Genomic DNA, 24,099 nt, shown 5'->3' on the forward strand with positions numbered 1-24,099 from the left:
TTGAGCATAGAGTCAGAGACTGTATTGAGAACATTTAGTCTAAAATATTCCAGATTCAGAGGAGGATATTAACTATAGTTCTTCAGTACTCCTCCTACTTGCATGAAAATAATCACATGTAGGGCTGGGAAGGTGGCTCAGTGGTAGAGTGCTTGCCTTGTATGCATGAGGCCATGGGTGCCATTCCTTAGTACTACATAAACAGAAAAATCCAGAAGTGGCACTGTTGCTCAAGTAGTAGTGTGCTAGCATTGAGCTGATGAGCTGAGGGATAGCGCCCAGGCCCACAGTTTAGGCACCACAACCAACAAAAATAAATAATCAATTAAATAAAATAAAATAGAAAATAAAATAATCATATGTAAGTGATGTGTTCTCAGCTATCAGCAAGATTATCTAAATTACTGGTAAAGGTTATCTAACATAGACATGTCTTTTGTTACCAAATCATTAGCAAAATGGGCATGGTTATGATTCTAATTTTTATACTGTTTCTTGCCCTTAGTTCTTATTTCTCCCCCCAAAGCTCTAACTAAATGTTTGACTTAAACTTATATGCTGGTGCATGTTTAATTCAGTCTGCATGTAATAAGAAAGGTTTCTCATAGTGAGTTTCATAGGGCAAACAACTGTGGCTCCTTGGGAGTTGGCTTACATCTTTTTTTAAAATTTGTGTATGCATTGTATTAAATTTTATTTTATGTTTTAAATGAATAAATATATGCTTACTGTAGAAAACACTAAATATTAAAAGTAAACAAAAGACATCCCATATATGTAACATCCCATATGTTACATATAAATCTTTTACGGCATTTTGAAAAGCAAAAGTAGAATGATACCACAAACCTAAGGGTTGCATGCTGTGTTTTGATTTTGTTACTGGGTTGCTACCTTTATGTTTTAAAAATAAAACAGCAGAATCATCTTCTATCAAGATCCAGAATGAAAACCAATTGTTCAAATCATCTTTACACGAAAGGTGAAATTTACAAAGCTTTTCCTTTTGTCATAATCACCCTAATTCCTGGCTTTTGTAACATAATTTTGTTTGTGACTAAGATTTTGACAATCAAATATTTCTTGGAGTATATCTTTTCTTTGCAAAAAAATATTTTTATTTTTATTGAGATTAGCTTTTGGTTTTTGAAGTCTTTGAATTAAATGGTACCCAATATTGTAGCATATCTTGGGCACAAAAATATACATTCTTGTTGGGTGCAGCTAGCTCATAGTTGTAATCCTTGCTACTTGGGAGACTGAGATCTGAGGATCTTGGTTCAAAGCCAGCTGGGACAGAAAAGTAAATGAGAATCATCTTCAATTAATCTCCAGAAGGCTAGAAATAGAACTGTGGCTCAAATGCCATCATTGAGAAAAAGAAGTTCAGAGGAAGTGCCCAGTCCCAGAATCCAACACAAATAGATAAATAGATAAATAAATGAGTAAATAAATACATCATTGAGTCTTCACTTTCTAAACTTTCAAATGGAATACATGATGTTTTTAGAGCAAACAAAAACAATTTTTTTGGCTTTGGTAGGGTTTGAACTCAGAACTTTGCATTTGCTAGGAAGCACTGTGTCCCTTGAGTCACACTCCAGCTCAGACACATCTTCTAAAATACGGGTGAAGGGATAATATATTTTTTAAATAGTTGCAAATCTGAGACTATTTTTCTGTTGATTTCACACTGGAAGATTATCCTGCATATGGTAAACATGGCACAATTTTTTCTCCTCAAAAAGAACTCTGCCAATGATGTATCTTTGGCATTTAGTGTCACAGAGACCTGGGTGATTGTTTTTTCCAATCCTATACCACATAACCCATTATAGGCTTGTCTTTAATATCTTTGGAGTTTTTATAAACTGAGTATTTGCAAGAAGTAATCTAATGTTTGTAGGAATGTGGTGAAACACTGAGATTCATTTCCCAGTGATTGATTGATTGATTGATTTTGTCTGAGAAATAATTCTACATTTGTGTATGATTCTTGCTCTTGCAAGAATCTTCAGCAGAGCCAGGCTCTGGTAGCTCACACCTGTAAATCCTAGCTACTCAGGAGGCTGAGATCTGAGGATCCTGGTTCAAAGCCAGCCAGCAGCAAAGTCCGTGAAACTCTTATCTCCAATAAACCACCAGAAAACTGGAAGTGGCCCTATAGCTCAAGTAGTAGAGTGCTAGCCTTGAGCTGAAGAGCTGAGGTGTACAGCACTCAGGCCCAGAGTTCAAGCCCCATAACTGGTAAAAGAGAGAGAAGGGGGAGGTGTGCAAAACTCCTAGCTTTGGGGTTTTATCAGGGAAGAAAGGGATGCAGATGAATCTCACAGCAAACCAGAATTTGCTGGATGAAATATGATTGTGTTCTCCTATCCAATCCCATCAGCTTCAGAATTGAGAAATGTACTCTAAAAGCCAATCACAGTGAGAGCAGAAAAAGGGACATCTAGGGTCCTCAGGACAACCCCGTCCCCTGAGGTTCTACATCCCTCACCATGGCCTTGTGTGGCCCTGTGTGCAGGCCCTTGAACTCCATAGCACCATGGCTCTGAGCTGTCACACATGCAGGCCACTAGGCATCCCATCATGACCCATTGTCCTGGAAGACCTGCAAGTGAACAGCAGACTGAAGGAACCCCAGAGTTATCCAGGACCGAGCACCTGGTCAGAGGGAGTAAGGATGCAGATCTCAAGAGTCATATAGCTCTCTCCTAACTGTACCTTATTCACTCCTGCACAACTCACCCCAGGCTAAGCCCACTGTTGGGACCCTCTTGTCTAGCAAGAGCCTGCTTAACTTTTTCTTCAACAAGTCTTTGCTGTTTTGGGCATCTGTTTTGGGGGGGGGTTGTTTTTTGCTTTTTGGTAGGTCAAGGGGCCTGAACTCTCAGCCTGGGCACTGACCCTCAGCTCTTCAGCTCAAGGCTAGTGCTCTACCACTTGAGCCATAGCACCACTTCCAGCTTTTTCTGCTTATGTGGTGCTGAGGAATCAAACCCAGGGCTTCATGCATGCAAGGTAAACACTCTACCACTGAGCCACCTTCCAGCCCTCTTTCCTGGTTTTACTTCTCCCTCTATGTCTATGGCCCTCAATCTTTGAGACCACAGAGACAAAGAACCAGATCCAGGGTTTACAAGTTTTCAGTAACAGTGGGACAAAACAAAGCTTGGTATTTGATGAGGCCAAATATTCCCTCTTCCTCTCACATTTTCATCTGTACTGAATTTTCCTAAGCTTGCAATTGTGGCTTTGGGAACCCAGAAACTGATGTCAGTTTTGTTTACTGTATTTGTCAATGCTATCTAAGTTAAAGGATCAGAGAGATTTGGATTTGTGGTTTCAGAGGCTGTAGTAGTCTGTGGTCAGCTGGCTCTGTTGTGTCTTTGCCATGGTAGTGCATCATGGGAGGATGGAAGAAAGCTGGTTATTAGTTCATGGTGGACAGGAAGTAGAGAAACAGACCAAGAGTCCTGAGGATACAACCCTGAGGATGATACCCCCCTGGTACGAGCCCCCCCCAAAGACAAGCCCCACCAGAACAAGCCCCTTCCCAAGACAAGTTCCCCTCCCCCCCCCATGACAAGCACCCAAGGACACAATCTCAGTGACCTACTTCATACGAACTTTTTTTTTTTTCAGTCATGAGTCCTGCACTCTAGGCCTGGGCGCTGTCCCTCAGCTCTTCAGCTCAAGGCTAGTGCTCTACCACTTGAGCCACAGTGCCACTTCTGGCTTTTTCTGCTTACGTGGTACTGAGGAATCCAACCTAGGGCCTCATGCATGCAAGACATTTACTCACCCATGAGCCACCTTCCCAGCCCATACTTGAACCTTTTAAGGGAAGACTTTGAAAGATTGAAGTCAGGACTATGTCCTCTTTTTGCAATTTACTAAGTTCTTTTTACAACTTACTAACTGCTGATTCTGCTTCTGTAAATATGCTTATGCTAGCACAGACCCTCCCGGGAAATAAGTAAAAAGTTACAAAGTCCAGATGCAGGCCCAGGGACAAGGTCTACAAACATAGATAAAGAACAAAAGAGTATGTTCTCCTGAATTCCTGTGTAAAAACTCATGGCAAGGGGCTCAAGACAAGGACCATCTGGTGAGCCCAGCAAACTAGGTCAAATGTCAACCAATGCGAGCCTGTAACTATGTGGACTCCCCTCCAGAGAAGCCTCCCCTAGGGAACCAACCAGTTTTCAACAAATGTTACAAAACTTCCCGTGCAGAGCTGAGCCAATCCTGGGGAGCCTGGGGTCTTATGCTAATCCTGTGGTTTTTGTCTTTAAAAGTGCCTGTAACCGCTGCTCGGGGCTTCCAGTCTGCCTTGGACAGGAAGCCTGTTTGCGCAAACGCCAAATAAACTCCTCTTGCTTGTTGCATCTGCTGGCTTGGAGTCTTGGTTCTTGGGGTACCCTCCCGTTGAAGAAAGCATCCCAGTGAGTCTGGGGTCTTTCAGTTGGGGGCTCGTCCGGGATAAGGCGTCCCCAGACCCAAAATTTCAAGACCAGTTGGAGGTAAGACAGAGCTCTATTTTTCCATGTTCTCCGTGCTTGTCGTTTTTGTTTTATGTTTTGGGGATCCAAAAGCGCCTGTACAGGACTTGTATTTGAATTTGTATTGGGCCAGAGGGAAAAGCAGACGTGCCCACTACTCTGGTCCCACCCTGGAATCCCAGTCCAGAGTCGTTTGGAGGGGGGACGAGATCCGAGTGTCTCTTTGTTCTGGGGAGCTAAGGCACAGCCAGCCTCTCCCTTCTGAAGTTTCCCTCCTCATTTGTACTCACTCGGGCACCGCATGGTGTTTGTCTAGTCTCATCTGTGTCTGTATAACGTTGATTGTCTTTGCTGTCTGTTTTGTGGCCTTCAAAATATGGGACAACAACTAACCACCCCCTTAAGCCTGACTCTAGATCACTGGAGAGGAGTCTCGGCCCGGGCCCACAACCTGTTGTTGGAGGTCCGGAAAAAGAAGTGGATGACTTTCTGCTCCTCTGAATGGACTGCCTTCAATGTAGGGTGGCCTAAGGAGGGCTCTTTTAATCTTGGTATTATTTTACAGGTGAAGGCTCGAGTTTTCCAGCCCAGCCCTCACGGACACGCCAACCAGGTCCCCTACATAATTACTTAGGAAAATCTTGCTCAGGATCCCCCAAAGTGGATTAAGCCTTTTCTCTCCCCTTCCATCCCCCTCTCAGCCCCTCCACCCTCTCCCACTCCCCCCGTCCCTCTTCCTCCTGCCCCCATCCAGCCCACCTTTCCTCCCCTGCCTGTCCCTCCGCCACCTACTCCCCTCACTCCTCTTCCACCACCCTTATCCCAATCTTCCCTCTACCCCCTAAAGGCGTTGTCGAAACTTAAAACGAAGGGCTCCTCCCCCTCCTCTTCAAGTCCCCCCTGTTCTGCCTGATAATCAGACAGACTTGTTATTGTTAGAGCCTCCCCAAATGCCAGACCCTCCACCGCCCTATCCTCAGCCTGCTCCAGTGGAGGAACGCAGAGGACCACAAGGGGGCTCCCTTACCCCACCTGTTCCTTCTCCCGATTCCACTGAGCCAGAGGCGGAGCTACAGGCACCATCGGTGCCCAGAGGGCCCTCTGGGCCACCGCCCAGCAGCTGCCTGCGCCTCTGTCGCGATCGAGGCGGAGAGAGTGAAGGAGTCTGGACGGCTCATGCCTTCCCTCTCCAGACCGTGGGTGGCCAAGTGCAATACTGGTCTTTTTCTGCTTCAGACTTATATAAGTGGAAAACCCATAACCCGCCCTTTTCCCAGGACCCCCTGGCCCTGATGGGCTTGATTGAGTCCATCTTGCTGACCCACCAGCCCACCTGGGATGACTGTCAGCAGCTCTTACAGGCCCTCCTTACTACAGAGGAACGCCAGCAAGTGTTCCTAGAGGCTGGCAAGAATGTTCCAGGACAAGATGGCAGACCGACGCAGTTGCCAAATGAGATCGATGAAGTGTTCCCGTTGACCCACCCTAACTGGGACTTCAACACCATTGCTGGTAGGGAGCGGCTCCGTCTTTATCGCCGGGTTCTGTTGGCGGGTCTCAAAGGGGCCTGAAGATGCCCCACTAATTTGGCCAAGGTATGTGCAATAGTGCAGGGTTCTGAGGAAACGCCTGCGGGATTTTTAGAAAGATTAATGGAAGGATATCGTATGTATACGCCCTTTGACCCCTCTGCAGTAGACAGACAATCCGACGTCATTATGTCCTTTATCGGGCAGTCAGCCCCGGACATTCGGACTAAGCTGCAGCGGCTGGAGGGACTTCAGGGGTATACTTTGCAAGATTTAGTCAAGGAGGCGGAGAAAATTTTTAATAAGAGAGAAACTCAGGAAGAAAAGGAAGAAAGATTGCGTAAGTTGCAGGAGGATAGAGAGGACAAGCGAGACAAGAAACGTATCAAAGAGTTAAGTAAGATCCTGGCCACCGTAGTCAGACAGCCAGGGGAGAGGGAGAGTAGGCCAGTGAGGAACCTGGGAGATGAAAAGAGACCACCGTTAAGCCGGGACCAGTGTGCGTATTGCAAAGAACTTGGACATTGGGCCAAGGACTGTCCCAAAAACAGGAGACAGGCCAGGGGATCCCGAAGACAGGCACAGGTGTTGTCACTAGAAGGTGACGACTAGGACTCGGACTCTCACCTTGCCATCGAACATGACTGTCATCAAATCCTGGCGGAGGTGCACAGGACCCGTGGGGACTTGACTGATCAACCTCTACCAGACGCTGAACATACCTGGTATACGGATGGGAGCAGCTTCCTGCATAACGGTGAGCGAAGGGCAGGGGCAGCAGTGGTAGACAGGACCACAGTCATCTGGGCTTCAGCCCTAGAGCCTGGGACTTCAGCACAAAGGGTCGAACTCATCGCCCTGATGCAGGCGTTAACAAAGACTCGAGGAAAGAAAATCAACATTTACACAGACAGCCAGTATGCCTTTGCAACCGCGCATGTCCATGGAGGGATCTATAGGAGGCGAGGTCTGCTGACTTCGGCAGGAAAAGACATTAAGAACAAAGAGGAAATCCTAGACCTCTTACAAGCCCTTTTTCTACCTAAAAAGGTGAGCATCATCCACTGCCCAGGTCACCAAGTGGGGAGGGACCCACTTGGATGGCAGATGAGGCTGCTAAGGCGGCGGCCTTACAAAACCAAACCTTTGCTTTAGTCACTTCCCAAGAACAGCAGCCAAGCAAACCACCTCTCTTCCAGTATTCAGATCAAGATATAGAGGTGGCCAAGAAGCTAAAGGCAACCTTTAATAACTCAACTGGAACTTGGGAATATGAAAACAGGACTATATTGCTCCGAAAGGATGCGAGAAGGCTGGTTACCTACTTGCATAGATGGACCCACTTGGGTTACAAAAAAATTGGAGACTCTTCTACAGAGGGAAGAGCAGTTTCATTACATTCCAGACCTATTGGGTATAATCAAACAGGTCATAGACTCTTGTGTTCCCTGCGCCAAGGTTAATGCAGGTGGATTCCAAGCGCCTGCTGGAGTCAGAATGAGAGGAGAGCGACCCGGCACTAACTGGGAGATCGATTTCACCGAAATTAAGCCTGGCAAGTATGGAGTTAAGTACCTCCTAATCTTTGTGGATACCTTCTCTGGCTGGACAGAAGCTTTCCCCACTAAACAAGAGACTGCACAAGTGGTAGTTAAAAAGATTTTGGAAGAGATTTTTCCTCGATTTGGACTCCCTAAGGTAATAGGGTTAGATAATGGCCCTGCTTTTGTCTCCCAGGTAAGTCAGATGGTGGCCAAGCTGTTGGGGATAGATTGGAAATTACATTGTGCTTATCGCCCCCAGAGTTCAGGACAGGTAGAACGAATGAATAAGAACAATTAAAGAGACCTTAATCAAATTAGCCTTAGAAACTGGCACTAAAGACTGGATCCAACTCCTTCCCATGGCCCTGTTTAGAGCCCGGAATACTCCGGCAAGCCATGGATTAACCCCCTATGAAATCTTGTATGGAGGACCTCCTCTTATAGCAGATTTTCTTGACCCTGCCATTGATTCTTTTGCAAATACCCAAAGCCTACAGGCACGGCTGCGAGCTCTGCAACTCATCCAGAGACAAGTGTGGAAGCCGTTGGCCAAAGTCTATAGCGCGGGGAGCTCCGCAGTCCCACATCCCTTCCAGATTGGCGACGAGGTGTACGTGAGGAGGCACCAGTCCAAGACCCTCCAGCCGCGGTGGAAGGGCCCATACATCGTGCTGCTGACCACACCCACTGCGCTGAAGGTAGACAGGATCGCCGCCTGGATCCACGCCTCCCACGTCAAGCAAGCGCCGCCTAGAGACAAGAAGGACCCCTCGGAGCCAGCGAGATGGAAGGCACAGCGCACTCAAAACCCCCTCAAGATAAGACTTTTAAAAACTGTTTAATATTCCTTATTACTATAATCCTAAAGACAGGAAGGGGACAAAGAGCCCACCCCCTGGTGGGCACGAACCCACACTCCCCCTATAACCAGACATGACAAGTGATAGATGAACAAGGGATTGTCATATGGGCGGCCTCTAACATAGCTCCCCTCTGGACATGGTGGCCCGACCTCGCACCAACCTTCTGTACATCCCTCACTAATGAGGTAGATGCTACAAGTGGAAAAGGTGTCGACCAGGGCTACCCTGTCTACGCTTGCCCAGGCAACCACCGGGATCTCTCTCTCTCTCTCTCTCTCTCTCTCTCTCTCTCTCTCTCTCTCTCTCTCTCTCTCTCTCTCTCTCTCTCTCTCTCTCTCTCTCTCTCTCTCTCTCTCTCTCTCTCATCCAGATGCAGGGGAGAAAAGATTATTTTTGTAAAGCCTGGGGGTGTGAAACCAGCGGGGACACCTACTGGAACTCATCCTCCTCTTGGGACTATATCACCGTAAAAAGGGCCGGTGTGACGACGAAAGGTTACAAGCATCCTAAATTGGGTATTTGGGTTGGCCCTGCACATGATATAGGGAATGGAAAGTGTGCTAACTCAAAATGCAATCGGTGGTGCGTAAAGCTTACCGTAAAATTCACCACCAAGGGGCAAAGGCCTAACTTGGGCTGGGTAATGGGGTTCACCTGGGGAGTCAGATTATGCACTATTGGGGTCACTATGATGGTGGACTAATAATGATCCGCCTCCAAGTGCAGAGTGCAGCTCCCAGCCTCCTAGGATCCAACCCTACCTTAAGAAAGAGACCCCTTTACATAAACCGGATGCCTGACCTCACCCACCCACCAGCCACCCCTGACCCAGGGCTGCCCCAAATGCCTCCCTTATACAATCTAGTAGAGGGAGCTTATTTGGCCCTCAATTCCACCAAAAGCGACCTAACTTGGTCCTGTTGGCTCTGCCTTTCTGAGGCCCCTCCTTATTATGAAGGGACAGCTTATAATGGTACTTACAACTATTCTGACTCATGCCCTTGGGGACGCCAGGGCACCAGGTTAACTCTAGCTGAAGTGTCAGGCCAAGGACTATGTCTCGGCACCCCCCCCCAGAAGATCTAGCTCTGTGCTTGCACAGAGAGAGTTCGAGCCTCCGCCGGCAAATACCTGATACCCTCGGATGGGGGATGGTGGGCATGTGACACTGGATTAGCCCCTTGCGTCTCAGCAATGCTGATGAACCAGACTGGTTTCTGTGTTCTAGTACACCTCTACCCCTGGGTTATATACCATGACTCCCGATCCTTCGAAGAATTGGCGGAAGGCCTGGCCCCCCTCAGATACAAAAGAGAACCCATCAGAGTAACATTAGTTGTCCTCTTGGGATTCGGGACCGCCACAGGTATTGTGGGAGTAGGAGTAGGAGGGGTCGCATATGTGGAAGGTCAACAAAGCCTAAGACAACTAAAAGCTGCCGTGAACCAGGACTTAAAAGCTATGCAAAAATCAGTCACAGCATTAACAGACTCCCTCACCTCCCTATCAGAGGTAGTACTTCAGAACCGTAGAGGTTTAGACTTAGTCTTTATCAAGGATGGTGGGTTGTGCGCAGCCCTAAAAGAAGAATGCTGTTTTTATGCTGATCATACTGGGATAGCGCTCGACTCCATGGCCAAACTCCGAGAGTGTTTAGAAGCGCGCAATTGGGACAAGATTGAGCAAGGTAGCTGGTTTCAGAGTTGGTGGTCTAAATCCCCCTGGCTCACTACGTTGCTGTTGGCAGTAGCAGGACCTGTCATTATCTTACTATTGCTTCTCACCTTTGGTCCTTGCATTCTTAACAAGCTATTGCAGTTTATTCGTGAAAGGCTGTCTGTCATACAGGCCATGGTATTAGCCCAACAATACAAAGTATTACAGACGAGTGACACACATACAAATGAGATAAGAAATCCCTAGATTTTAAGATTAAAATCAGTCCAAAGACAAGAAGAGGGAATGAAAGATTGAAGTCAGGACTATGTCCTCTTTTTGCGATTTACTAAGTTCTTTTTACAACTTACTAACTGCTGATTCTGCTTCTGTAAATATGCTTATGCTAGCACAGACCCTCCCGGGAAATAAGTAAAAAGTTACAAAGTCCAGATGCAGGCCCAGGGACAAGGTCTGCAAACATAGATAAAGAACAAAAGAGTGTGTTCTCCTGAATTCCTGTGTAAAAACTCATGGCAAGGGGCTCAAGACAAGGACCATCTGGTGAGCCCAGCAAACTAGGTCAAATGTCAACCAATCGCGAGCCTGTAATTATGTGGACTCCCCTCCAGAGAAGCCTCCCCCTAGGGAACCAACCAGTTTTCAACAAACAAGTGTTACAAAAATGATTGCTGGAGTATATGATAATTTTTAAGCTGAGCCAATCCTGGGGAGCCTGGGGTCTTATGCTAATCCTGTGGTTTTTGTCTTTAAAAGTGCCTGTAACCGCTGCTCGGGGCTTCCAGTCTGCCTTGGACAGGGAGCCCGTTTGCGCAAACACCAAATAAACTCCTCTTGCTTGTTGCATCTGCTGGCTTGGAGTCTTGGTTCTTGGGGTGCCCTCCCGTTGAAGAAAGCATCCCAGTGAGTCTGGGGTCTTTCAACTTCATATCCAAAACAGTAATATTAACCATACAAATAACTTCCTGCACACCCACCTCTCTAAGGCTCTGCGCTTTCATTGATCAATAGGAACAACTGTGACACACCAGGCTGGATTTCCACCACCAGATGGACAGAACTCCCCTGCCGTCATCAGCAGATCTAAGTTAACTTTCTGGCATGTGAAGAGTTAGAAATAAAGCTTAATTCTACCCAGAAGAATTCTCTTATTAATTCAGAGAAGCACCCCACCTCACCCCCAGGCAACTATGAACATGACACATCTTCAGTTTAGAAACCTAAAGGAGAAAATGAAAACTTAGGTAGGAAGTAACCAAAGAAAGTAACCCAAAAGACCATGTGGACAGAAGTCGAGGAGAAGAAAAGATTTTTTGCCAGCAAGGCTGACAAGGTCAAGTTCCCAAGAGGAAAGTGAGAAAATGGCACTGTCTGGCACCTTGGAGGCCCCTTTTATGTCTGGGGCCCAGAAGTAGGCGGTGCCTCACCTACTGCGCAGGCGCTGCCATCCAAGAGAGATTAGGTCTGTGAGGTGGGCGTTTCCTTACAAACCCTTTCCTAGGTTTTGAGTTAATACCTAGCCTGGATTTCCAATAGTGAGGTTCCATGTTCTGGTTCCATGCTGTGATCCATGGCAGCATCCATGATGTGGGAAGCTGAACCTATGCACACATTCTTCTTCTATGTCATGGTTGCCTTTCAGTGCTGGAAAAAGAAAGAAGGAAGCAACTTAGGTCCAGGAATCCTGGGAAATGGGGGTAGAGGGGAATGAGAGGCACGCTCATTATTTCAATGCCCCTTCCTGAGACAGGGAAGGCATTACTCTAGAATCAACACAAGGGGGTTGACTAGCATCCCTCACCTGGTCTGCCGAGGTGTGGGGATGGAGCTCCCCCCTTTCTCAGTTGCAGCTGGCTGTGGCTTCCTCTTGGGCTTCCATCTTCCATGCACTACATTCTCCTCTCCAAATTTCCATCTGTGAGCCTCTTTCCTGACACCCAGTCCTATTACTTTTGTTCCTACTTTGTTCTTTCCCCCCCTCCCTTCTCTCTCTCTCTCTCTCTCTCTCCTCTCTCTCTCCTGCCCTCCCCTCTTTCTGTACTGGTGTCCAGGGATTTAACTCAGTGCTTGGATGCTATTTCTCTCAAGGCTGGCATTCCACAACTTGAGACACAGGCACACTCTAGTTTGAGTTGGCTTAGAGGCATGATCCTCAGAGCTCAGCCACCTGACTAACTAGGATTATGAACCACTAGTGCCTTCTGTTCTTTTTTTTTTTTCCTTACATATGAAGTTTCCCAGGTATTAAGGGATGGCTTTAAAAATGCTAAATGAGCAGGTTGGGTAGATAGCATTCACTTGGTTAGACAGGAACACATGGAGATAGGGCCTGGAGACCATGTATAAACAAGGGCTAATTTGCTGTTAAATATGATAGATGTCTTCTCAATCTGCTCTTGCTTTCATTCCTTTAATTTTTTGATGAACTTAATGATAACATTTCTGGGTACTGGTGGCTCATGCCTGTAATCCTAGCTACTCAAGAGGCTGGAATCTGACAATTGTGATTTGAAGCCAGCCTGGGCAGGAAAGTAAGTGAGACTTTTATCTCCATTTAACTTTAAAAACAATTTGAAAAAGAAGAAGAAAAAGAAGAAGAAGAAGAGGAGGAGGAGGAGGAGGAGGAGGAGGAGGAGGAGGAGGAGGAGGAGGAGGAAGAGGAAGAAGGAGAAGGAGAAGGAGAAGGAGAAGAAGAAGAAGAAGAAGAAGAAGAAGAAGAAGAAGAAGAAGAAGAAGAAGAAGAAGAAGAAGAAGAAGAAGAAGACAAAGTGGGGCTGTGGAGGCTTTACAGCACTCACCTAGAGCCAAAGAATCTCAGGGACAGCGCTTAGGCTTGGGGCGTGCTCACGTGCGTGCGCGCGCGCGCACACACGTAAGAATGTACGCACCACCAACAAAACCCAAACAAAATAAAAAACCACCAAAAACAAAAAAACCCAGAAGGTCCAGAGTTAAAATGTTTACTTAGGTTGCTTCTCATCATCCCTAAACTCAGCACCTAATACCTATGCAAACAATAAAGTCATGAACTAAATCTTTTTTGTTCTATGGATTTGATGCTTGTGGGGTCTTTGTTGGCTTGACTTATTTCTTGTATATAACAGCACGTCATTTTTTCTTTGAAACAGCTTTTACCTAGTGACAGAAATGAGATCCAATGGGTTTTTCCTAGCTGGGAGGCGACTGTGAACTCAAAGATCATCTTCCTGGAATTGCAGAAAGACTAACCTGTCTGTGGACACAGGGGAGGATGCACACACCAGCTGTTCTCTCCTGACACAACTGGCTCTCCTTTATTCTCTCGACAAGACTTTGTTAAACCCAGTCTGTGCTCTTTCTTTTTTTTTCAGAAGTTAAAGTGCAGAGCTGTTCTACTCTCTTTATAATTTGTGTCCAATGGAATAGAAAAGTAAGAGCTACACCTGTACCATTTTCTCCACAGTGAACAAAAATGGAGTCGCTGAATTGAGTAAGGAAAAAAGGGAAGGTGGATCATTACATTTACTTTTGTGCTCATTATTTCTAATCTGTAATTTGTAATTTGTAATCTGATGGAGTGCCAAGATGTAGATGTGTTGTGGGCAGCTTGCGGTCAGCAGCATTTAAACATTGATTGATTTGGTTGCCAATTGAAGTGCTTGATTAAGTACCATGTTCATCCTGCATCCATCCAGAGCAACGTGTTACTAAGGCATCACTTGCATCCCACATGGACAGGTGGTTGGAGATTTGTGACAATCAGCTTTGAAACCCGGGGCTCTCTAATACTGAGCATGCTGCAGTCCTGGACAACCTCTTTTCCAGTGTAACAAAACCAGGAAACATCTAGTTGAAATTCACCTCCTTTTTGTATCCAAGCAGTCTGAAGTGGTCTTCCAGTCTTTGTTCATTTTCCCCCTTCTGCAGTTATCATTCCATTATTATAAAGTGTCACTTTGCCTATAACATGTTTCGCCTTGCTGTCAAGTTTCATTTGGTTCATCTTTGACGTCAGGGGCACTTGTGGCTGAACACTCCTAGGAATGCCAAAGGAATTTTCCTACTACCCTATTAGTGTTATAAAGATATACTTTGTTTTTAAAGGTAGTTTTAGAATAAATATTCACTAAAAAGTCTAATCTAAACTATAAAATTTCCAGAGCTATAATATACCTAAACAAAATTTGATTCAAGTCTGATGGAAAAAACTTTCCTTGTATAAATTTAAATTTAAAAATTGCCATTAGAATTGATTTGGTCCAAAGAAGGGGAAAGGGCAGTGCATATGTGTGGTTTGTGACATGAGAAACTAGTAGACTGGTAGAAGTGTGAAGAAAAAGTTCCTTGGAAGCTCTGGCAGACATGAGATGGTCGACTTTGCCACATTCTCCAGGCCTGCTCCAAGTTCTCACCCTCCATTTTTTTTGCCCTTTTCATCCAACTTTTAGAACTCTCACTTACATTCCCAAATGGTTCTCTAGGTGCAAGGTACCAGCCAGCCCAGAGGGAGCCATAATTATGGCCCTTTCTTCCTCCTCCAATTTTTAACTTAATTTCTTTTTTTGGTATGCCAGTAGTGGAGCTTGAACTCAGGACCTGGGCACTGTCCCTGAGCTTTTGTGCTCAAGGCTAATGCTCTAGCACTTGAACCACAGCTCCACTTTGGTTTTTTGGTGATTAATTAGAGACAAGAGTCTCTTAGGCTTTCTTGTTTGATGTAGCTATGATCTTCAATCCTCAGATCTCAGCCTCCTAAGTTCTAAGATTACAGGCATGAGCCCCTAATGCCTAGCTATCCTATAGCTTCTTTCTAAATAGAATCTCTTCATTGTATTAATTCTCTCTACAGATAGTTCAATGACTAGTATCCAAGTGCCAGGAAAAAAATCCTTTCCCTTACCGTTTAAAAAGTATACATAGTTAGGTGGCAGTGGCTCATGCATATAATCCTAGCCACTCAGGAGGCTGAGCTCTGAGGATCGCAGTTCAAAGGCATCACAGATAGAAAAGTCCATGCAACTCTTACTTTTAATAAACTACTCAGAAAAATCCAGAAGTGATGCTGTGGCTCAAGTGGTAGAGTGCTGGCTTTGGGTACAAAGAGACTCAAGAACAGTACCCAAGCCCTGAGTTCAAGCTCCAGGACCAGCAAGGGAAAAAAAAGTAAACACAATAAAATTCTCTCTGGAGAAGGAGGTTTTGTTTAAAAAAAACTAAGTCCAATAGGAGTTTCAGTTAGTGAATGCATTCAAAGTTCTTGTTACCAAAGATTTGTAAGGCCAGGAAAACTCAGCATTTCCTATACAATCCACAAGGCTTTTTAAAACTATAAATAAGTCTTTTTGTGGCAAATATTTGCAATTATCCTTTAGATGTACAAGAATAACATTGCTCAAGATATATTGTATTCATAAACTGCTTTGTTAAATGGTTACTCCTTTGTACATCTGCATAAAGATAATAATGAAAAAAGAGGGGGAAAAGAATAAGCAGAATCTGTTTTTTAAGAAAGCTATGAGCTTATATATGTTTAGTTTCAAAGAAAGAAGTTTTGTTAATAGACAATATAGCTTATTATTACCTCCAAGTATAGACACTTTCTCCCCCTCCCCCTTCTGGTCTAGGTCTTGAACTCCAGGCCTTGGTGCTGTCCCTGAGCTTTTGTGCTCAAGTCTAGTGCTCTACCACTTAGAGCCAGAAATGCATTTCTGACTTTTTGGTAGTTCATTAGAGATAAGTGTCTCTCAGCCTTTCCTGCCAGAGCTGGCTTTAAATTGCAATCCTCAGATCTCAGCCTTTGGAACCTGGCCACAAGTGTAAGTAGTTGTACAAAGGAATTTCTTTTATTTATTTTTTTTAGTTTTACAGGTTTTATTTGTTCTTTCTTTTTTTAAATAAGTTTTTTATTGTAAAAATACTGTACAGAAGAGTTACAATCACATGAGCAAGATGAGTACATTTCTTATCAAGCATTGTTGCCTCCTGCTTTGTTTTTCCCCTACCATCCCTTCCCTCCCATCTCCACAACTACATTTGTGCCTAAATTGTAAAGTTCGTTTTTTCAACATAGTGTCTGTACAAAGGAATTTCAACTCATCATATCTGCATGTGAGTGAGTACAGTTCATCTTGATCAATGTTACCCCTTTCCATCATTCCTCCACTCCTCTATCCTAACCCCATCCATTCCCTCACATGACCTGGGTCCATTATCACATACTCACCTTGAGTACTACCACTGTATTCACCCACCCTTTTCTCCAGTGGTCTCTCCCCCACCACCGAATTACATGAGAATCCACCCTTGCCCACAGTTTGATATATGCATATGTATATGTATATTTGCATATGGCATTGTACCTGCGTTCAGATGTTTATTATTTTAGATCTAACTTCCCTAGAGGACAGAGACACTTCTGACTGAAGTGTAATCAATTAACAGATTTTGTTTATTTGAAGGAAGATGTTTTAATTCAATCAGGTTTTCACCTTACTGAACCCAGGATTGAAATTCTTGCCTTTATCACAGTTCTGAGCCTACTGCATAGACCTCCCCTCAGTCCACTCATGACGGACACTGTGAGCTATCAAGGGAGACAACTGAAGAGCACTGATGCTTCATGGCACTTGCCACACGGATCTGTCTGTAGTTCATGAACCTCTCCATCGCACACTTTCTAGTTGTCAGCCAGCTTCTACTTTCTTACTTCTAGTGGTCAGAGATGGTCCTTTACATTGCAATAACCAATAACAAGATTTTAAGTTGTAACATTCCTCTAGAAACGTAGGTGAATGCAAAGGTTGGGAGAAATGGAGAAGAAACAACCCAAAAACAGGCGGTAACTGCTCGATAGAAATGTATTCATTACCTTACTCATGTGACTGTAACTCCTCTATACAGTATCTTTACAACGAAATATAAAGATATTGTATATGTATATATATATATACATATATATAAACACAGATAAAGGGTTATAATACTTCTGATTAAATTCACAATAAAATTTGAGATCTTTTCATGCTGCATGAACCAAGTTCTCCCTGAAAAGCTTAAAAATAATATGAGAATTTAGGAAACATTTCACTTGGTCATATTGAAGCCCAGTGCCCAATTGTTTTCTATCAAAATCAGAAAAAAAGTAAAAAAGATCTAAAAAATGCCAGGTGAAGAAAAGCAGAGAAGCTGAGAAGATATTCATGTCATTAAAAATAGGTCATGAGCAAAATAATAGAAACCATGGGCCCTTGCTCACTGGGCCTGATCCTATACTTCTTTCTTCCCTAATACAAACAAAAGTGTTTGAGGCAAGATGGTGAGGTGAGGTGAGAAAGAACTACTCTTTGTAGGAGATCTGAAGCAGGAGGAAATACAGTTACTTTACAGATGAGTCCAAATGGCAACAGACCGCAGACACTGCCAGCTCAGTCAGCCCCTTTAAAGGCAATTGCAAAGGTGGTTTTTGAACTAGATCCAATTGCCTTGATAAATAGAACTGGTGAAAATCTCCTGGCAAGAGACTTACAGTAATTGAATAGATCCCCAGGCTGGCTGCCATCCGGGAGTACAGCCCCTGATGACTGCTTGGCAGGGCCAGCAGGCTGCTGACACTGTGCACAGAGCCTCTGCACTCAGAACTGGGGGTCATACTCTTCTTCCCCCATTTTCCAAGAGCAATGGCATTCTGCCTATGCCAGTGAATCCACATTGCTGGCTCTCTCCAGTGCTTTCTCAGTTCTCTCCTATGATTTAATGGAGATTTTTTTTCACTTCTGTCTTTGCACAGTGAATTGTGGGCCACTTAGCCATCTGATAAGTGATCTTTAGAGACACGTAATAAATCTTCTGTACCTTTGATTAGCCATTTTGCAAACTCAAAAAAGATTAAGTTTATTTAGCTATCTATTTCCAGTTTTGCTGATTGGGTCAGAAGAAGGCAAATGGGCACTTTGAGGGCTATGGAATGGCCTGCACAAAGAGATCCTTGGATTTCTTGTACCTTTGTTTTTCTTCACAAATTATATTAGCTCATCTTCTTCTCTGATGCCCAGATAAGGATCCTCAAAGACCACCAAGGAACTGATTCTGATGCAAGCACATGAGAGTCGCTTATTGCAAGCTCGAGCCTGGACTCACAACCATCACGGAAGCAGAGGGTCAGAGTTGAGAGCCCTGACCCTTCAGTTAACAGGGTTCTTATAGGGTTTAGATTTGAGGTAAGGGGTTTCCTAACTTGGCAGTTACATGATTGGTTGACATTTAGTGAGTGAATCTTGTAACAATCTTATTGGCTAGTGTGTGCAGGCTAAGCAGTTAAGCAGCAAACTATGTTAACAATGCTATCTTAAGAAACTTCTGTGGAGGGTGGGGGGGTGGGGTGAGAGATGGGAAGGGATGGGAAGGGGAAACAAAGGAGGAGGCAACCATGCTTGATAAGAAATGTAAGAAATGTACTCATTATCTTGCACATGTAATTGTAACCCCTCTGTACGGTATTTTCACAATAAAAAAAAAAGAAAAAAAAGAAACATCTGGAGCTTTAGATACCTTCCTGGCTATTGCTAGGGAGTTATGGGTTGAACGTTATTGGGATGTTTTGCAGTTTTTCCAGGAACCTGAGTTCTTACATTTGGTAAAAGTCTCTACAATGGGTACTTTTGATAAAGGCCTTCACAATGGATATTTTTGCTAAAGGCCTTCAAAATGGAGTCTAAGTCCAGAATGGCTGTACTTTGGCTAAGGCCTCTCACTTCCCTCTCAGAAGTCATGCTATGAGTTTCACTTAACCTTTCTTTTAACCATTCATTCAGACTGTTTCCCACAGTGACCAGGGACAATCAAAGTATCCTTTATTTCTCCTCAATTCAGACAGATGTGAATTCTAGCAATGTCCATTAGTGAAGCAAAATAATCTGAGTTTCCCTCTATTCCTCTTGCTGGAGGAAAATTATGGCAATGGCATTGCAGATTGGTGCCTTTGGAGCAAATCTAGATGACTTTCCTTGAACCTTGATCCATGCTTCAGATCAGGGTCCAATTTCAGGAATGGTTCCTGGAACATCCAGATGTTTCATGTAAGCAGGTCAGGCGAGCAGGTCCCAAGATCAGCCTGACTCAAGAGGAAAATACCTGTGCATTCCCAGGCAGTCTGAGTTTCTGAGTTGGCCTTACTCAACAGACAAAGGGTTAGTTGCTTTGTCATCTATTTCATGGTTGCTTCCTGCAGCCCAGCATTCTTATAAGTTGTCCCTGTTAGAGTGTGGCCCTCAGGTGGAGTCATAGACACATGTTGGATCTCTAGGTCATAGCTGGATGTGATCATGACTCTTGTGTAATGACAAATGGTCCCAGTCTCACATGAGTGCTTCTCCAAACTCATGAAAATTCCCCCACAGGAAGCTTGATTGGTTGCAAGTTCATTTTCTCTGGCAAGATGAAATTTGACAATAGTTCAAAACTCAATATCCAAATAATGACAGGCCCGGTAGAAAATGCAAAAATGGTACAGAGTGGTCCCCTGCTTCTATCACTCAGAAGCTTAAGTTTCTATCACTCAGTGATAAAGTCTTACATAATCTAGTAATTAACACAATCAGGAAACTGGCAATGTTTTCTTGACAAGGGAGGACAGGCATCAAAGAGCCAGACGTACACTTAGGACTTGGAATGCAGGTTCGATATTTACTTAAAGAATGATTAGGGTGGCGGCGGCGGCTCCCAGCTCGGCGGTGCAGCCTTCCCAGCCGCCTCCTGCTCCTCCCGCCCGCCCGGCTTTTTTATCCTCGGAGTCACAATACACCAAGCGGCCGCCGAGCCCTGGGAGACAAGAAGAGCCCTACGAGGCCGAGGCCGAAGCGGTCCTCGGATGAGGGTTACTGGGACTGCAGCGCCTGCACCTTCCGGAGCAGCGCCGAGGTCTTCAAGTGCATGATGTGCGGTGTGCGGAAGGGCACCTCCACCCGGGCAGCAAGGCAGGGGGCTCGCTGGCGTCCTACTCCACAGCCAGTCTTGGGGTTAGAGGAACCCTGAGGAACAGAGTAGGTGGTGGCAGCTCAGAAGAGAAGAAACAGGCTGCATACCTGACACCTGGAAGAAGAGGCTGAGAGTGCACAGGGAAGCTGGCCCAGGACTGGCTTGAGGCCCACAGGGGGGCCTCTGACATTTATTTTTTTACCAGTACATCTGAGCTCTTGTAGATCTAAGTTTTAGTGGTGGAAACATTACTTGAGGAGGACTCAGAGAAGCATTGTCATTTGGATTGAAACTGAAGAGGCTCTGGGCAACTCACCAGAAGTCTAAGGGACACTCTGTTCCTAAAAGTAAGTTACTACAAACTTCTCAGCTTCTTCCTTCCTCTCTTTGACTTTTCTCTTTTCACTTTGGCTCTAAATTAAGCCTAAGAGCTCTAATTTTTCTGTTGTCTGTGACTTTCCCTGCTGCTTTTGTTAATATTGGGAGTAGAAGCCATGCTCAGCTAGAACAGTGGAACAAGGCATTGTCTATAGGGCATTGATGGCACACACAGTATTTCCCTTTCTAGAAATGGTGGAACAGGATTAAAGGACAGGAGAACACTACTGAGAAGCAAAGGTTCCAGTAATTGGAAGCAATAATTCCCCACAGCTGACATGTTAATTAACAGTTAGGGAAATTTCAGGAATAAGACTGGCGAGAACCAGAGCAGGGACTGGAAAGCTGTGGAGCAGAAGGATGCAGCTGCTAAGGACTTGTTTATGTGATCAATAGATAAGATTTTAATTTGTTGGGTCAAACTGACTAAACTGATTCTGTTGCCGGATGTGAGGCCAAGACTAAGCCTTACCAAACATTTGAAAATTTTGTCCTTAAGTGTCCAGTCTCCTTTAAAGATTTTACTCAATATACACATAAACACATATATACACACATATGTGTATATACATATATATCGATATATAAATAGATGCATTTTTTCCTTCAAGAATATTTAATTCAAGTCCTTTACATTGCATATCTTTTTGGTTCTGTCTTTGGTGGGTCATGGTACTTTATAGAGAGGTTATATTCAAAGCATGTAGGATAAAATATGATTTAACATTGGAAAAATAGTTGTATTTTTCAAAGCTTATAGAATTCATAAACTTTAGAGACCATGATGACAGTTTTCCTTGTGAAGGTGTAAATGTGTTTGTGACTTTAAGTATCACTATACCACAATACTGTGAAATTTATGTACTTAATCTCAAAATTATTTTTAAAATGTGAAAAAAAAAAAAGAATGGTTAGACCCAGGTGCCAGTGGCTCATGACTGTAATCCTAGCTACTCAGGAGGCTGAGATCTGAGGACTGTGGTTCAAAGCCAGCCTGGCAGGAAAGTTCATGAAACTCTGATCTCCAGTAAATCACCAGAAAACTGGACGTGGAGCTGTAGCTCAAGTGGTAGAGCGCTAGCCTTGAGCTGAAGAGCTGAGGGACAGAGCTCAGGCCCAGAGTTCAAGCCACACAACTGACCAAAAAAAAAAAAAAAAAAGTGGTTAGAAATGATCACAAACTGTAGATACTTGATACTTCTCTCTGTCTTGCTCTCTGTCTCTCTCTGTCTCTGTCTCTCTCTGTCTCTTTGTCTCTGTCTCTTTGTCTCTCTCTCTCTCTCTCTCTCTCTCTCTCTCTCTCTCTCTCTCTCTCTCACACACACACACACACACACACACACACACACACACAAAGAGATAGCCAGGCACTGATGGCTCACTCTGTAATCCTAGCAGCTAGAGGCTGAAATCTAGAGGATTGTGATCAAAAGCCAGCCCATGCAGAAGAGTCTGTGAGGCTTTATCTCTAAAACAGTCAGCAAAAACATAAGACCAGACATGTGGCTCAGGTGACTGGCTGACAGCAGCAGAAGGCCTTGAGTTCAAAACTCGGTAAAACATCGTTATGTCGAAAAATGTACTTTACAACTTTGGCTGGGGGGCGGGGGTGGGAGGGTGGGGATAGGAAGGGATGGGAAGGAGAAACAAAGGAGGAGGCAACAATGCTTGATTAGAAATGTACTCATTACCATGCCCAAGTAATTGTAACCCCTCAATACGGCATTTTCACAATAAAATATTTTTTAAAAACTCAGTAAGACAATTTTTTCAAGAGGTATGCTGGGTCATGTGAACTCTATGCCCACATAGCTGAAAAGTCTGTGCAAAGGGGACTTTCAGAAATAAGAAAATTGGACTCTCAGAAATAAAGGGTCTTCAACTCTATTTTCCTTAATAATTATAATCAATATTATAAAACTGTCCTCAAGCAGTCATTCCTGTCACATTAGCATATATAGTTAGTTTGAAGTCCCACATGATGTATTCTGTGATTCCATGTTTCTTGCTTGTTAAGGTTAACAGAAAGGGCTTGCATTCATTAGAATAAAATTGTACTAAAAATATAACTTGATCCAATTTGTTAAAAGCAGTTCTGTCTGGTGTAAGTGGTAATTAATTCCAGTTGGAAGCAGCAGAGGTAGTTGTTTGCAAAGAAAATATGAACTACTAATTACGCGTCTTTTAGTTTCTCACCTTATTTTAATTTCAAATGTGTACATTTTTATAGGTTATTGATCTTCTGTATTATAATTCTTTCCCTCTCTCCTTTTGCCCTTTGTTTAGCAAGAATGTTTTGTTATGCTGGCCAACTCCACTGATTATCTTTTTTAGTCAGTTTTTTTGTTGTTGGTGGTGGTGGTGGTGTTGGTCGTGGGGCCTGAACTCTGGGCCTGGACACTGTCCCTCAGTTCTTCAGTTCAAGGCTAGTGCTCTACCACTTCAGCCACAGCACCACTTCCAGCTTTTTCTGCTTATGTGATACTGAGGAATCCAACCCAGGGCTTCATGCATACAAGGTAAGCACTCTACCACTGAGCCACCTTCCCAGACGCTTACATGCATTCTTTTTTTTTTTTTTTGGTCGGTCGTGGGGCTTGAACTCTGGGCCTGGGTGCTGTCCCTCAGCTCTTCAGCTCAAGGCGAGCACTCTACCACTTGAGCCACAGCGCCACTTCTGGTTTTCTGGTGGTTTATTGGAGCTAGGAGTCTCATGGTCTTTCCTGCCCGGGCTGGCTTTGAACCGCGATCCTCAGATCTCAGCCTCCTGAGTAGCTAGGATTACAGGCATGAGCCACCGGTGCCCGGCTTACATGCATTCTTTTCTTCCTTTTTTTTTTTTTTGATGGGGCATTTGAACTCAGGGCCTTCTACTTGTTAGGCAGGCAGTCTACCACTGAATTCCTGTCCTTACCCTTTTTTTTCCCTTCTGTTGCTGTTTTTCCAAGATGTCCGGACTTGAGCTTATGCCTAAACCTGGACCATGATCTTCTTCTTTGTACTTCTCACTTAGCTGGGATGACAGGCATACACCATCATGTCTAGCTTTATTACTGAGATGTCTCAAAAACTTCTTGCCCAAGAACTTCTTGTCACTAGAACTTCTTGTGATCTGTCTGCTCTTTTCCTTCTGAGTAGTAGGCATTAAAGACATGTGTCTGGCACTTTCAAGTATTTTTATTGGTGGTAGCATAATTATTTAAGTATCTTTTAGCCTTGTGGTGTGAAAAGCCATTGGAAGTGGGTGACTGTTCATTTGACTTGGTCATTTTGATATCCATCACAATTATTATTTTCAAACATAATAACTCAGTATTCTATCAAACATTATAAACTACCATGTAACTTCCAAGTTATGAACTGTTTGCTGATAAATGACTTGCAATACCAAGGGTTTAAAATTGGATCATACAATAGCTGTAGGTTTTTAATGTATAAAATTAATATACTCTAGGCTTATTTAACTAATCTAAAGGTAATAGAACTGGTTCATTGGTACCTGGAAATTAAAGTATGGTATTGAATGAACATTAATTGGTTTGGAAAGTTTTATTCAAAACAAATTTATTAAAAAATTGACATATTTGTTATCATGGTTAGTGTGGCTAGGTTTTAATCATAATTTGTCTTCTAAGCACTTAAAGACTAGCTT

The 24,099-nt window shown here is 44.0% G+C and overlaps 1 pseudogene; it reads left to right on the forward strand.

The window, feature by feature from the left end:
* Positions 1-4,268: 4,268 nt before the first annotated feature.
* LOC138821765 (uncharacterized) lies at positions 4,269-7,940 on the forward strand (annotated as a pseudogene).
* The last annotated feature ends 16,159 nt before the right edge of the window (positions 7,941-24,099 follow it).

Source organism: Dipodomys merriami, unplaced genomic scaffold (assembly GCF_024711535.1).
Source record: "Dipodomys merriami isolate MVZ:Mamm:240054 unplaced genomic scaffold, mDipMer1.0.p SCAF_94, whole genome shotgun sequence".
NCBI classification, from domain to species: domain Eukaryota; kingdom Metazoa; phylum Chordata; class Mammalia; order Rodentia; family Heteromyidae; genus Dipodomys; species Dipodomys merriami.